This window comes from Capra hircus, unplaced genomic scaffold (assembly GCF_001704415.2).
Source record: "Capra hircus breed San Clemente unplaced genomic scaffold, ASM170441v1, whole genome shotgun sequence".
In the NCBI taxonomy this organism is placed as follows: Eukaryota; Metazoa; Chordata; class Mammalia; order Artiodactyla; family Bovidae; genus Capra; species Capra hircus.
Window position 1 is genome coordinate 2,687 of NW_017189548.1, and position 16,456 is coordinate 19,142.

General features: G+C 38.2%; 1 long non-coding RNA gene across 1 annotated transcript; it reads left to right on the forward strand.

Moving 5' to 3' along the window:
- The first annotated feature begins 212 nt into the window (after positions 1–212).
- On the forward strand, positions 213–15,060 carry LOC108634521. Its single transcript, XR_001917645.1, has 2 exons — positions 213–348; positions 13,333–15,060. It is a non-coding gene; the product is annotated as an uncharacterized LOC108634521 (long non-coding RNA).
- The last annotated feature ends 1,396 nt before the right edge of the window (positions 15,061–16,456 follow it).

Genomic DNA, 16,456 nt, shown 5'->3' on the forward strand with positions numbered 1-16,456 from the left:
GGTTCAAGTCCCAATCTGAGGTTGCACAGTTTCATTAGGACTTTTCCTGGTAAAACAAGGTAATCAAACCTTTTATACACCACAACGCCTACCACCTAAATAGATTCTCTCCATTTTTATCCTCCTGTCCCTTTCTAAAATATTGTCCAAATTACAGTATATTACTGCGATACATTGCATGCTGCTAATGGGTTTCTTTCTGCTGATTAACAGGTTTTGGATTCAGGGACAGTGAAAGAATATAGTCCACCACATGATTTGCTACAAAACAGTGAGAGCCTATTTTATAAGGTGGTGCAACAACTAGGTGAGGCTGAGGCCACTGCCCTCACTGAAAGAGCCAAACAGGTGAGGCTGCTGCAAGGAGTTTAATTGAAATTTGTCTCCAGGATTCACACTCGTTGCCTGATCTCCACCAGTCATCTGGTAACAAGCACTCTGTGCTCTTTTCAATCAGAAGCCTCTGGTGACTAAGCATCATGACTGAGTCTTAAAAATACTGTGTAAGTTGAAGGCAGGTCTGCTGAGAATCTGCAGCAGTGCTGGGGCGGGGTCAAAATGTGTGCCATCATGTGTGCATGAGAAAGATTTTGTATTGCAGAGTCCGGTGGTTGGACTCTGGCTTTAGATTCTTACAGAGCATAGAACACTCGGCAGATCCTTTACATTTCTTTCTGATAGGTGCTCAGTACACTTTTTCAAATTTAAATTTATTTTTAATTGGATAAAAATTGCTTTAAAATATTGTCTTGATTTCTGCTGTATATCAACATGAATCAGCCATAGGTATGCCTATGTTCCCCCCTCTCTTGAGTCTCCCTCCCACCTCCCACCACATTCCATCCTGCTAAATTGTCACAGAGCAGCGAATTTGAGCTCCCTGCATCTTACTGCAAATTTCCATTGGCTATGTCTGCGTCTCCATTGCTGCTCTGCAGATACGTTTATCAATACCATCTTTCTAGATTCCATATATATGCGCTAATATATGATATTTGTTTTCCTCTTTCTGACTTACTTCATTCTGTTTAATATGTTCTTGGTTCATCCACCTCATTAGAACTGAGTCAAATGCATTCCTTTTTATGGCTGAGTAATATTGTGTATATGTACCATCACAACCCCTGTATCCATTCATCCACTGATGGACATCTAGGTTGCTTGCATGTCCTAGCTATTGTAAATAGTGCTGCAGTGAACATTGGGGTACATGTGTCTTTTTCAATGATGAAACCGTACCTCAGGTTATATACCCAGGATTGTTGGGTCATATGGTAGTTTATTCCTAGTTTTTGAGGACTCTCCATACTGTTCTCCTTAGTGGTTGTATCAGTTTACATTCCCACCGAGAGTGCAAGAGAGTTCCCTTTGGTTCACACTCTCTCCAGCATTTGTTTGTAGATTTTTTGATGATGGCCATTCTGAACAGTGTGATGTGATACCTCATTGTACTTTTGATTTGCATTTCTCTAATAATGAGAGATGTTAAGCATCTCTTCATATGTTTATTAGCCATTTGCATATCTTCTTTGGAGAAGTGTCTGTTTAGGTTTTCTGCACAATTTTTGATTGGGTAGTTTATTTTTTTTGTTATTGAGCTGAATGAGCTGCTTATATATTTTGGAGGATAATTCTTTGTTAATCGTTTCATTTGCTATTATTTTCTACGATTCTGAGGGTTAACTTTTCACCTTGCTTATAGTTTGCTTCACTGTGCAAAAGCTTTTAAGTAGGTGCCATTTGTTTACTTTTGCTTTTATTTCCATAACTCTAAGAGGCAGGTCATAGAGGATCTTGTCATAGTATGTCCTGCCTATGTTTTCCTCTATGAGTTTTTATAGTTTCTGGTCCTACATTTGGGTCTTTAATCCATGCTGAGTTTCTTTTTATGTATGGTGTTAGGGAGTGTTCTGTTTTCATTCTTTTATACATAGATGTCCAGTTTTCCCAGCACCATTTATTGAAGAAACTGTCTTTTCTCCATTGTATGTTCTTATCTCCTTTGTTAAAGATAACATGCCCACAGGTGCCTGGGTGTATCTCTGGGCTTTCTATCTTGTTCCGCTGGTCAGCATTTCAGTTTTTGTTCCAGTACTACGCTGTCTGATGATTTTAGCTTTATAGTCTGAAGTCAGGAAGGTTGATTCCTCCAGTTACATTCTTCTTTCTCAAGATTGTTTTGGCTATTGGTACATTTTGGATGTAAGTGCTATCAAGGAACAGCTAGGAAATTTGAGAGTTGGAGGGGAGAAAGGTGTAATATTGTTCATTGGATCTAGAAAGATCTACTGGGGAAAAGTGTAGGTCACCTTTGTTTTCTAATTTGTGAAGAAATATCCTACATGATACTAATATCATTTTCTCCATAAGTCTTTGTTTTTAGCATTACGTCCAGTTATAGCATTGCTCTATTTGCTCTACCAAAACCTCTATTTAGCACTCTAGAGCTCTCCTTTCCTGTGATGATACTGTCTGCTTGCTCAGTCTTTGCTTTATTATTTTCTGTGTGTGAAATGCCTCTACAATTGCATTTCTACTCTTTAATATTGTATGCAGTGACTTGTTCCTCAAATGTCTGCTCTGATTTTAAATTTGTGTCCCACCAGTAAAGTTCAGTTTCAACTTCCAAAACAAACAATTAGTTCCAGTTACCACCGAATGCTTCCTGTATCTTCTGGAAGATGGAAGTTGTCATCAGAATAACTCATGAATTAACAATACCTTAATTCTATAGTCTGGATGGTGTTTAAAGGTATACAAAGCATTTTCTCACAGATGAGATGTGTGAGAGCACTAAGCACTGTATATGATGTGAGAAAGGTGCTCAAAGAGTAACACACGGGTCAAGTAGTATCTTTCTAGCAAAGGTGAGGTGATAGTAACTCACTGTACAAGTGTGATAACTGACATGATAGCCTAAAAAAAATAAAAGTAAACAGAAAATAGCTTAAGTTCCCTCTGTCACTGTTTCTTCTTATTCGTCCTCTTTAGTACAAGATCTGTACTTTCCACTGTTCATAGGGTAGGAAATTGTCCATGATCACAGAGCTGTTGAAAAAGTTGACAAAGTTGGCTTGTTCAAGCCTAGATTTCTGACAACAAAGATTGTGTTCTGAGCTTTTCAGAAGTACTTACATTGTATGCAAATATAAGGGAAGGGAAACTGCACTTGGAGCCCTATATTTTTCTATGCCTGAAATCCACAGAGCACTTTCATCCACTGTAGTGTCTCTCATTCAGAGCTTCCCTCCCAAGACATGACAAGCATTTGTGATTCCCTGTAAACCTAGTCACAAAGTAGCCAGAAATCCCACAAACCCTTTTGTTCTTTTCAACTTAGGCATTTCACATCAGAGAGATATATCCCCAACTATGTGTCAAAATCCTCAATTTAAAAATGTGTTATCATTACATATAATCAAACTTTGAGTAGTGAGAAATAGATTACTGAATTCTAGATGGGTCCAGATAACATAAGATATTAGCTTCAAAACCCTTACTTAGTAATGAGGAAGTCCCTTAAAAGGAAGGTGACTCTATATACATAACTATATACATTGCCACTCAGCATTAAAAACACTAAGATCATGGCATCTTGTCCCATCACTTCATTGCAAATAGAAAGAGTAAAAGTGGAAGCAGTGACAGATTTTATTTTCTTAGGCTCCAAAATCACTGTGGACAGTGACTACAGCCAGGAAATTAAAAGATGCTTGCTCCTTGGAAGGAAAGATATGACAAACCTAGACAGCATATGGAAAAACAGAGACATCATTTTGCCCACAAAAGTCATATATATAGTGGCTCTATACATGTAATTAATGTTATGCTAGTTTATAGCAGACACAGAATTAGAAATCTGTTCTTTCAGTAAGTGTTTCAAATCAAGTGTAATATTCGTATAAAAAGGGGCATAGGTCACAGAATTAGAAAGCTTGTTGATTCCTGGTCTAACAGTCTTGCAACTAATTTAACAATATTTATTGGTAAGCTACATTTGTGTGTTGTTGTTGTTCAGTTGCTAGGTTATGTCTGACTCTTTGTGACGCCATAGACTATAGCATGCCAGGCTCCTCTGTCCTCCACTATCTCCTGGAGTTTGCTGAATCCATTCAGTCGGTGATGCTATCTAACCGTCTCATACTCTGCCACTCTCTTCTCCTTTTGCTTTCAATCTTTCCCAGCATCAATCTTTTCCAAAGAGTTGGATCTTCACATCAGGTGGCCAAAGTATTGGAGCTTCAGCTTCAACATCAGTCTTTCCAATGAATATTCAGGATTGATTTCCTTTATGATTGATTAGTTTAATCTCTTTGCACGCCAAGGAGCTCTCTAAGGTCTTCTCCAGCACCACAATTCAAAAGCATTAATTCTTTAGGCCTCAGCCTTCTTTATGGACTAACTCTTACATCCATACATGACAATTGGAAAAGCTATCACTTTGACTCTATGGACTTCTGTGGGCAAAGTGATGTCTCTGCTTTTCCACATGCTGTCTAGAATTGTCATAGCTTTCCTTCCAAGCAGCAAGCGTCTTTTAATTTCTTGACTGTAGTCATTGTCTGCAGTGATTTTGGAGCCCAAGAAAATAAAATCTGTCACTGCTTCCACTTTCACCCTGTCTATTTGTAATGAAGTGATGGGACAGGATGTGATTATCTTACTGTTTTTAATGTTGAGTGGCAATCTAGCATTTGACTCTCCTTTTTCACCCTCACCAAGAGGCTCTTTTAGCTTCTCTCCACTTACTGCCATTAGAATGGTATCATTTGCCTATGTGAGATTGTTGTTATTTCTCCTGGCATTCTTGATTCCAGTATGTGACTCACCCAACCTGGCATTTCACATGATGTACTCTGCATTTAAGTTAAATAAACAGAGTGACAATATACAGTTTTGATGTACCCCTTTCCCAGTTTTGAACCAGTCCATTTTTCCATGTCTGCTTCTAACTGTTGCTTCTTGACCTGCAAACAAGTTTCTTAGGAGACAGGTAAACTGGACTCGTACTTCCATCTCTTAAAGAAGTTTCTACAGTTTGTTGTGATGCACACAGTCAAAGGCTTTAGTGTAGTCAGTGAAGCAGAAGTAGATGTTTTACTGGAACTCCCTTGCTTTCTCCATGATCTAACAAATGTTGGCAATTTGATCGCTGGTTCCTCTGCCTTTTCTAAACCCATCTTGTATGTCTGTAAGTTCTTGGTTCATGTACTGCAGAAGCCTAGCTTGAAGGATTTGGAGCATAACCTTGCTAGCATGGGAAATGAGCGCAACTGTGCAGTAATTTGAACATTCTTTGGCATTACTCTTCTTTGGCATTAGAATGAAAATTCACCTTTTCCAGTCTGTGGCAACTGTTGTTTTCCAAATTTGCCCTATTGAGTGCAGCACTTTAGCAGCAGTATCTTTTAAGATTTTAAATAGCTCAGCTGAAAGTCCATCATCTTCACTGGTTTTGGTCATTGTAATGTTTCCTAAATCCCACGGACTTCACACTCCAGGATATCCAGTTCTAGGTGAGTGACCACACCATTGTGGTTATCTGGATTGTTAAGACCTTCCTTGTATAGGTCTTATGTGTATTCTTGCTACTTCTTCTTAATCTCCTGCTTCTGTTAGGTCCTTGAGTTTTCTGTCCTTTATCATGCCCATCCTTGCATAAAATGTTCCCTTGATAGCTCCAATTTTCTTGAAGAGATCTCTAGTCTTTCCCATTCTGTTCTTTTTCTCCATTTCTTTGCATTGTTCATTTAAGACCTTTTCTCTCCTTGTTATTCTGTGGAAACTCTGCATTCAGTTGGGTATATCTTTCCCTTTCTCCTTTGCCTTTTTCTTGTCTTCTTTCCTTGGCTATTTGTGAAGCCTCCTCAGACAACCACTTTGCCTTCTTGCATTTCTTTTTGTTTGGGTTGGTTTAGATCACTGCTTCCCATACACAGTTACAAACCTCCATTTATAGTTCTTGAGACACTCTGTCTACCAGATCTTATCCTTTGAATCTATTCATTACCTCCACTGTACAATTATAACAGATTTGACTGAGGTCATAGCTGAATTGCCTAGTGATTTTCTCTACTTCCTTCTATTTAAGTTTGAATTTTGCAATAGGCAGCTGATGACCTGAGTCATAGTCACCTCCAGTTCTTGTTTTGCTGACAGTATAGTTTCTCCATCTCTGGCTGCAAAGAACATAATCAATCTGATTTCAATTTTGACCAGCTGGTGATGTCCATGTTGCACAGTCATCTGTTGGGCTGTTGGAGAAGGGTGCTTGCTATGACCAATATGTTCTCTTGTCAAAACTTTGTTAGCCTTTGTCCTGCTTCATTTTGTACTCCAAGGCCAAACTTGCCTATTACTTTACATATCTCTTCTGAAAGTGCTACACTCAATATGCCAGCAAATTTGGAAAACTCAGCAGTGGCCGCAGGACAGGAAAAGATCAGTTTTCATTCCAATGTCAAAGAAAGGCAATGCCAAAGAATGCTCAAACTACCGCACAATTGCACTCATCTCACACGCTAGTAAAGTAATGCTCAAAATTCTCCATGCCAGGCTTCAGCAATACGTGAATTGTGAACTTCCTGATGTTCAAGCTGGTTTTAGAAAAGGCAGAGGAACCAGAGATCAAATTGCCGACATCTGCTGGATCATGGAAAAAGCAAGAGAGTTCCAGAAAAACATCTATTTTTTCTTCATTGACTATGCCAAAGCCTTTGACTGTGTGGATCACAATAAACTGTGGAAAATTCTGAGAGAGATGGGAATATCAGACCACCTGACCTGCCTCTTGAGAAATCTGTATGCAGGTCAGGAAGCAACAGTTAGAACTGGACATGGAACAACAGACTGGTTCCAAATAGGAAAAGGAGTACGTCAAGGCTGTATATTGTCACTCTGCTTATTTAACTTCTATGCAGAGTACATCATGAGAAATGCTGGACTGGAAGAAACACAAGCTGGAATCAAAATTGCCGGGAGAAATGTCAATAACCTCAGATATGCAGACGACACCACCCTTATGGCAGAAAGTGAAGAGGAGCTAAAAAGCCTCTTGATGAACGTGAAAGAGGAGAGTGAAAAAGTAGGCTTAAAGCTCAACATTCAGAAAACGAAAAGCATGGCATCCGGTCCCATTACTTCATGGGAAATAATGGGGAAACAGTGGAAACAGTGTCAGACGTTATTTTTCTGGGCCCCAAAATCACTGCAGATGGTGACTGCAGCCATGAAACTAAAAGACGCTTACTCCTTGGAAGAAAAGTGATGACCAACCTAGATAGCATATTCAAAAGCAGAGACATTACTTTGCCGACTAAGGTCCGTCTAGTCAAGGCTATGGTTTTTCCTGTGGTCATGTATGGATGTGAGAGTTGGACTGTGAAGAAGGATGACGCCAAAGAATTGATGCTTTTGAACTGTGGTGTTGGAAAAGACTCTTGAGAGTCCCCTGGACAGCAAGGAGATCCAACCAGTCCATTCTGAAGGAGATCAGCCATGGAATTTATTTGGAAGGAATGATGCTGAAGTTGAAACTCCAGTACTTTGGCCACCTCATGCGAAGAGTTGACTCATTGGAAAAGACTTTGATGCTGGGAGAGATTGGGGGCAGGAGGAGAAGGGAACAACAGAGGATGAGATGGCTGGATGGCATCACTGTCTCAATGGGCATGAGTCTGAGTGAACTCTGGGAGTTCGTGATGGACAGGGAGGCCTGGCATGCTGCGATTCATGCGAATCAAGAGTCGGACACGACTGAGTGACTGAACTGAACTGACTTCCTATCTTTGCATTCCAATCCCCTATGATGAAAAGGATATATATATATAAATGTTATTTCTAGGTCTTGTAGGTCTTCATAGAACCAGTCAGCTTCAGGTTCTTTGGCATCAGTGGTTAGGTCATAGACTTGGATTACGTGGTGAATGGTTTGCTTTGGAAATGAATCAAGATCATTCTGTTATTTTTGAGATTACACCCAAGTACTTCATTTTGGACTCTTTTGTTGAACATGAGGGCTACTCTATTTCTTCTAAGAGCTTCTTGTCCACAGTTGTAGATATAATGGTCATCTGAGTTAGATTCACCTGTTTCTTTCCAGTTTAGTTCACTGACTTCTAAAATGTTGATGTTCACTCTTGCCATCTCCTGTTTGACCACTTTGAATTTACCTTGATTTATGGACCTAACATTCCAGGTTCCTATGCAATATTGTTCTTTATAGCATCAAGCTTCACTTTCCCCAGCAGATGCATCCACTACTGAGCATCATTTCTACTTTGGCCCAGTGCTCCATTCTTTCTGGAACTATTCACAGTTGTCTTCCCCTTTTCCCTAGTAGCTTATTGGGCAGCTTCCAAACTGAGGGGCTTATCTTCTGGTGTCATACTTTTTACTCTTTCATACTGTTCATGGGGTTCTCCAGGCAAGAATACTGCAGTGGGTTGCCATTTCCTTCTCCAGGAAAAACACACAAACTACATTTTGTGTGTTTTTGTTGTTCAGTCACTCAGTTATGTCTGGCTATTTGTTAGTTCTTTATAATTTATTTTACACAGTTCTTACATGTATGAATCTTTCCCTGGTGGCTCAGAGGTTAAAGCGTCTGCCTGCAATGCAGGAGACCAGGGTCAGGAAGATTCCCCTGGAGAAGGAAATGGCAACCCACTCCAGTATTCTTGCCTGGAGAATCCCATGGATGGAGGAGCCTGGTGGGCTACAGTTCACGGGGTTGCAAAGAGCCAGACACAACTGAGCAACTTCACTTTCACTTACATGTATAATTTCACTTTATTCTCACGATGGTCTATTTTTCTTAATCCCACATCATGGATGAAGTGATTGTGTCAAGGGCTCATCTAAGATCAGAGAGCTGGTCCAGGGAGCACATTATTTGTGTATTTTATAGATCCTATACTACTTTATTATTATTGTTATTCCTTCTACTCTCCTTTGGATTAAGTGATTTTTTCTAGGTCATGAATTAATATTTTCAAGGTATCACTTCCAGCTAGAGGGGATTCTCTCTATTTAGCACAGAAGCTTCTTACAACCAAAAGAGGGAGAGAGAGAGAGGATGAGCAAACTAGAGAGAAATTGAGAAGGAATATTCTCTAGCCTTCAGAGATGGGTGGTTACAGCGATGCTTGTATTTCAGAATTTCTCTTCTCCAAGGTCCTTGACAGTGTATATGCTTCACACAAACACAGTGTTTTTTTTTTTTTTTTTATGCTGCCTCATTGAAATACCTTAAAATTCACCAGTTAGTTGGAGAACTGCTCACTCATGATAGCTGAGATCTATTTCCCTTAGGTAGCTTCTGTCTGTCCTGCCACAGCTGATTGGATCCTGTTGCCTAAGGCAGCCTGTTGAGATCTGTTTGTCTTTTGAAGTTTCAAATGACTCCTGATTTCATCAAGGATTGCCCTTATTTTTATCTTTGAATATCCTTGCTGTTTAGGGTGATTTCTGAGAGGATAAAGGGAGAGAAAATTGACTATTCAATTAATCGAAAAGCAGAAATCTTAACTCTCCAGTACTCTTCACTTTGATAATATACCCGCCAATATGTACACAAAGTTGCATGCTTATAAAGTTGCATGCTTATTAAGTTGCTTCAGTTGTGTCTGACTCTTTGCAACACCAGGGACTGTAATTTGCCAGGCTCCTCTGTCTATGGAATTTTCCAGGCAAGACTACTGGAGTGGATTACAATTTCCTTCTCCAGGGGAATTTTCCAGACTCAAGGATTGAACCCACATCTCCTGAGGCTCCTGTATTGGCAGGCGGATTCTTTATCATTAGCACCACCTGGGAAGACTGAACACAAAGTTAGACTTGCTTTAAAGATGGGAAATTTAACCTAGAGTAATGGAAGCAAAGCGAAAGTAAAAAAGTGAGACCTAAGCAACTTAAAAGCTTTTGCAGAGCAAAGGAAACCATAAACAAAGTGAAAAGACAATCTATGGAGTGGGAGAAGTGAAGTGAAGTGAATTCGCTCAGTTGTGTCCGACTCTTTGTGACCCCATGGACGGTAGCCTACCAGGTTTCACCATCCATGGGATTTTCCAGGCAAGAATATTGGGGTGGGTTGCCATTTCCTTCTCCAGGAGATCTTCCCAACCCAGGGACTGAACCCCAGTCTCCCACATGGTAGGCATTGTAGGCAGACGCTTTACCATCTGAGCCACCAGGGAAGATCATGGAGTGGAAGAAAATAGTTGTAAACGATGAGACTGACAACAGCTTAATTTCCAAAATATATGAAAAAGTTCTTACAACTCATAAACAACAACAACAACAACAACAACAACATACAACTCAATAAAAAATGGGCATAAGAACTAAACAGACATTTCTTCAAAGAAGACGTACAGATGGCCAACAACCAAGTGAAAAGATGCTCAACATCATTAACGATGTATGTGTATGTATCACAAACCTAGATGAATGAATAGATAAAGAAGATGTATGTATATGTATATACACATACTGCATTTCTTTATCTGTTCATCCACAAGCAGGCATTTAGGTTGCTTTCACATCTTGGCTATTCTTAGTACTGCTGCTATGAACACAGGGATGCATGTATCTTTTTGAATTATAGTTTTGTCTGGGGATATTCCTAGGAGTGGGATAGCTGGATAATATGGAAACTCTATTTTTAGTTTTTTTTGAGGAATTTCCATACTGTTCTGCCAACTGGAATTTTCAGATGGAATTACTGTTCTGCAATTCCATACTGTGACTGCACCAATTTGTAATCATATCAACAATATAAGGAGGTACCATTTTTTCCATATCCTCTTCAGCATTTATTATTTGTAGACTTCTAAATGATGCCCATTCTGACCAGTGTGAGGTGATACCTCATTATAGTTTTGAACTGGATTTTCTTAATCATTAATGACTCAAGAAAACCAATACTCATTGGTCTTTTGTTCTGCTTGCCTTGAATTTGAACTTTTTTGACATCATCTCTTTTAATCTTCACAACCATGCTAAGCTGGCAGTATTTTCCTTTAGATAGAGAAACTGAGGTAGGAGAGCCTAAATGACTTCTTAAAGTCACAGGTTAGAAAGTGTTAGTAATCTTTTACCATATTAAGTGAATTAATTGTGTCTTAACTTCTACTCTGGGCTTCTGTAAAGATAAAATCAAATGATTAACAAAAGGGCTTCCCAGATGTTTTGCTTTCATCCTATAAATCATGTGATATTACCACTTTCAGTGGACTAAGGCGCCACATCTCTGAGCAGCATCGTAATCACACCCAACACTTATCTCAGCCTGTTTTCAGCCTACAGTTTGTAGCCATCACTTAGTTCCTATGAGGTAGGTCACTGTCTTGTTTCACAAATCAGGCAGCTGGTGCAGAGTGAGCTTAAGTGATCTTTCCAGGGTGAGCAGTTGTCCCAGGAGAGAGAGAGGTGAGGCTGGGCTATTCCATCCCAGGCTCAGTCCATCCATGAGGCCGCTGCTAACAAGTGTTCAGTCACCTCAACTCCCTTCATAACCTGCTCTTGAAAAAGATGCCTTCTCTCACTCCTGCTGTCAACCAGAGTGTGGTCTACACCAGGACAACAGATGGGAGAGAGGAAGATCAAATCAAGGATTTTATACACAGGAAGCTTCTTTTCATTATTTAGTTTCAAGTATTTTAGCCCATGAAGTGAAGATCATTTTGGTTAAAAGTTGCTGCTAATAACATTTTTTTAAATAAAAAATTATGTTAAGAAGGGCTATAGGGAAAGGAGCCAGCTAAGTTTGGGAGGCCTGTCAAGCAAGAAAAAATGAATTATATTTCCATGTGTTCTTTTGGCTGTTTTTAGTTTCACAGAGATAATATATAAATATATAATCATACAAGCATGGCTAGTTTAAAAATATGGAGGAAAGAGATGATATGCAATTAGCCCCCAAAAGCCTGACTTTTAAATCCTTGTATTTTGAATCAAAATAGTCTCAGATTTCACCCAGTGGAGTCCAAGTACTTTTGGAGAATTTTATTTTTCTCCTTAAGTGTCCTTTTAATATATAGCATTTCATATGCAGTGCTGTTTTGGCAAGTATGCAAGCAACAAGAGGAAAACAAAGTACACTTAATACAAAGGTAGGGGTCTCAGAACTTTTGTATTCATGTATGAAGTCCATTGTCCCTCATGATAGCTTTGTTGACAACATCCACAAATGAACTTTGAGTCATCTTTTATAAAATAGATCTGGAATCATATGATAAGAATGAGTCTCACATAGATGGTACATTTTCTGCTTTAAAGACAAAAGTTTTCACATTATTCTTTGGGGAAAAAAATTACTTTTTAAGTCTGTTCTTCACCCAGACACTTTTAGAGATAAGAGCTCACAAGTCTTGACATTATTTCATTTTGTTATGTGCATCTGTCAAGAAACTGAGATACAATACAGCTACTAAAAAGTGATGATTGTGAAACAGTGAAACTTGACAGCATAACTTTTCCTTTGTGTTCTGATTATACATTTATCAGAAAACCTATATCTCTTCTAGTTCAGCTAGAAATTGGTAGAATTCAAGAAATCAAGCTGGCAAGGAACTGTCCTATTTTGGGTATCATCTTACATTTTAGAGAAGTTGCTTGGTTGAGTCATTGTTAAAACTTTAGATTCTCCTTTCATTCTTGGGACCAACTATTCACAGATCACATTTCTATATATATCAATATATTTCATATATATATATCAATATATATCTATATATCTATATCTATATATGTATCTCTAGCACTTCAATGCTTATAAATCAAAGTTTATAAAATACAGGGATTACAACCAGATACTAACATCCAGACTTATTGAGCTCATTTTATGTGTGAAAATAGGAAACCCTCATGCAGACGCTGGATTTCCTAGCCTTTTTGTCACTCTGTTTTTACTTTATCTGCAGGTTTTGAGTCAGTAAAATGATTTTGCTTTTTGATTTACTATAATAACAAAGCATGTCTGTGAATTAGAATGATCAGAACTCTAGTGAATCTACAGGTTGTTTGGCATTAAGCCCAGCCCCACTGAGGATTCTAATAGGACTACTTCCTCCATCAAATAAGTACATCTCTAGTTTTTTAAATTGTGCATCCATTAGCTATGTAATTGTTTAATATGAAGATGTGGACATCTTCCTCATGTATTCCAAATGTGTTGCCTTAGAAAGGAGGACTTGAAAATGCTTTAAATATTTTTTTAATTTATTTATTTTAATTTGAGGTTAATTACTTTACAATATTGTATTGGTTTTGGTGGATGAAACTGGAGCCTATTAAACAATTTTTTTTTAATTTGTTCTTTTTCCCCTTCAGGCACACACCTAAAAGAAATAACCAGATGTTACTCACAGTGGCCGTGTGGTTATGAATGCTTCCAATGGACAGCCCTCAGCCTTAATGATTATTGAGTCAGCACTGGGATTCTACCATGATGTCAAGTCTGTTCCAAAGGTGTTTTTCCAATAGTTTTTGCTTTTTTTATACTAGTCCCAAATATTTACACATAGATATTAGTTTATTTGGATTTCTTTTCTCCAATTTTACCCAATGATTTCAAGCTCTAACAAAATGATTTACTATTTTTATTTATATATTATACTAATTTTTTCTTATCCAAATCAGAGCTGAAATCCACTAGTAAAAGCTGTCTACCAGCTTTAGTGCCTTGAGAGACTCCAGAACCAAAACTCATTTTATAAGGTATATAAAAAAAGTTGTCACAGATGTCTTTTACTGTTCCTAAAATTACATATTTCTTTCCAATTTTTTCAGGGGTTCTATTTACTTGAAGACCATGTGAAGTCACCATTTGTTTTACCACTTTCTTTAACAGTGCTAGGATCCATTATTGCACACAAATATCTCCGATTAAAAGAGTACAGAGAAAAACACAAAAATATATATACTTTGGTTTATGTAAGATAGGAAAGAGAGGTATCCTCTGCCCAAATTCAAAAGATATATGGTTTAAATATATAAAGATGATATTTGATTATATGTTCTAAAACAGAAGGAACAGAAAATATGCTTTCTCAAAATAGGAGCACTTCGAGGTGATCACTGTCTTCTAGATGGAGAATTGTATTGTATTCTATATTTTACATTTTTAAATTTATAACACAAAATTTTCTATGATAACCATTTTAACATACAATTCACTGCATTAGCCACATTCACAGTGTCATGAAACCATCACCATCTAGTTCATTTTTAGTGATTATTTTAGACCATTCAGTTTATTATTTCTACAGTCATTTTTGGAAAGTTTCATTTCTTTATGAATTCATCTGTTTCATGTAAGTTTTCAGCTTGATTGGCTTAAAATTATTCATAAAATCTTGTGTTTAATATCTACAGTAGCTATAATTGGGTTCTATTTTGCCTTTTAATTTTCTTTGAGCCTTGTTTTTTTTCCTTGAATAATCTTGCTTGATTTTTTCCTATTAATTTTCAAAGTATCAAATTCTGTGCTTATTGATCCTATCTGGTTTTATGTTTTCTTGCTCATCATATTCTTCCATTCCTTCAATTTTTCTTCATTTGAGTTTTTATCCCTAAATTCTTTAATTGGAAACATATCAATTTTTAACTTTTTTCCCCCACTAATGCACGTACATAAAACTTACTTTTTTATTCCATCTAAAGGCCCACTTTAGCTGTAGCCTACAATTTTGGTACTGAGTACTGATCAATAATCATAGTGTTATGTATTTTCCAATTATTAATTTGATTCTTTAATTATATATTTCATTCATGTGTTATTCATCAGTGTAATGTTCTCTAAACTCCAAATTCTAATAGCTATTTTTCTCTTTTATTAGCCATGTAAAATTGCTAACAGACAACCTTTATTAGCCCATAAAATTAGAAGTTTCTTATGGTTCAATGTAACAGTTTTCTTTTGAAATTTTAAACCAAACGTTTAAAATATTGACATACAAAGTCCTTGTTTCCACCATTTTTATATTATATTTGTGGGATTTTAAAATGTTGTAAGTATGTGTAAAATCAGAAATTTTCAAATAAAAATTCTTCCCAAATTCTGGAATATTTTTGATACATGTTACTGGTTGGTTCTTTGGGATATAGACTCAGATGGAGTTTAGTGTAGGGATGTTTATTAGGGGTGCCATTGGGATTAGCACTCATGGAATTAAGAGTGACGCAACTGGATAGAGCAAAGGGAAAAAAAAAACAAGCTGGATCATGGGTCAGATGACCTTAGCTGACCCAATGAGGGCTCTGGAGTGAAGATGGCCTTTCAGGGTTGTCCTGACATGTCCACTGGCCAGGCCTTTATGCCTCCACCTGGATGGGTCATTGCACACAGGCTGCCCCCTAGAGGATCTGGGGGTTGAAGATTGCCCACTGGCAGTACTTCCAGCAAGTAGGGGAAGAGTCCTTGAAGGGAGGTCAGAACAACGCATCTCCAGGTCTTCATGGTGTGTGTCGCAGCTCCAGAGGTAGGTGATGAGGGTGTACTGTGGGGGAAACTCTTGGTGACTGATGTGTAAGTCAGAATGATGACCTGGTGATTCTCCTCAGTGCCCTGTGGTGTGAAAAAGAGCAGGAGCCCCATGTAGGGGAGATGTTCTCATTCTCTAGGATCAGCCCAGTTGTTATTTCTGGGCTGAAAGATCAGTCCTCATCCTAGGTAACTCATATTTCTCTAATACCTTCTCATAGGTGGTCTGTTTTCTTAGTAAATCATGAGCTTCTGACGACTTGGAATTGGATCCTATTCACTTTTTAGTTACATCCTCCAGCACAGTGTCTGTCACATAAGAGGTGTTCAGTAAAAGTTTTCTGAATGAATGATGACAAAGAAGAACCCTTCCTTCTAAACTTTATAATTCTGAAATGTTAAGAGGTAGCCTGAAATAACACAAAACCCCACTTTTGGAGTCAGTCACACTGATCTGCATGCCAGGTCTTTCTCTGCGACGCGCTAGAAAGTGAGTGCCCAAAGAATGTACTGTCCAGAGTGGGACACTTGAGAGTGAAAGGAAAGCAATAACCAGCAAGATGCCAGATCAATACACTGATATCCTCTTTGACAAAATGGGCTATGGTCCCCTTAGTTACTTGCCTTCGTGTCTCAACCCCTGAATCTTAGCTTCTTCATCTGGAAAATGAATATAATTCCTGCCTTTGAACCATCACTTTGGTTGGATCATGGATGGACTAAGAGTACCCAAAGACACAGGGTGGAATCATTGACCTTGGTGATTCTTAAACACCAGGAGAGCAAAGCAGGATAGGCGTGGATAAAGGTAGGTTGGCCACTGACATGAAGAGCAGACTCATTAGAAAAGACCCTGATGCTGGGAAAGATTGAAGGCAGGAGGAGAAGGGGATGACAGATGAGGAGATGGTTGGATGACCTCACCAACTCAATAGACATGAATTTCAGCAAACTTCAGGGGATGGTGAAGAA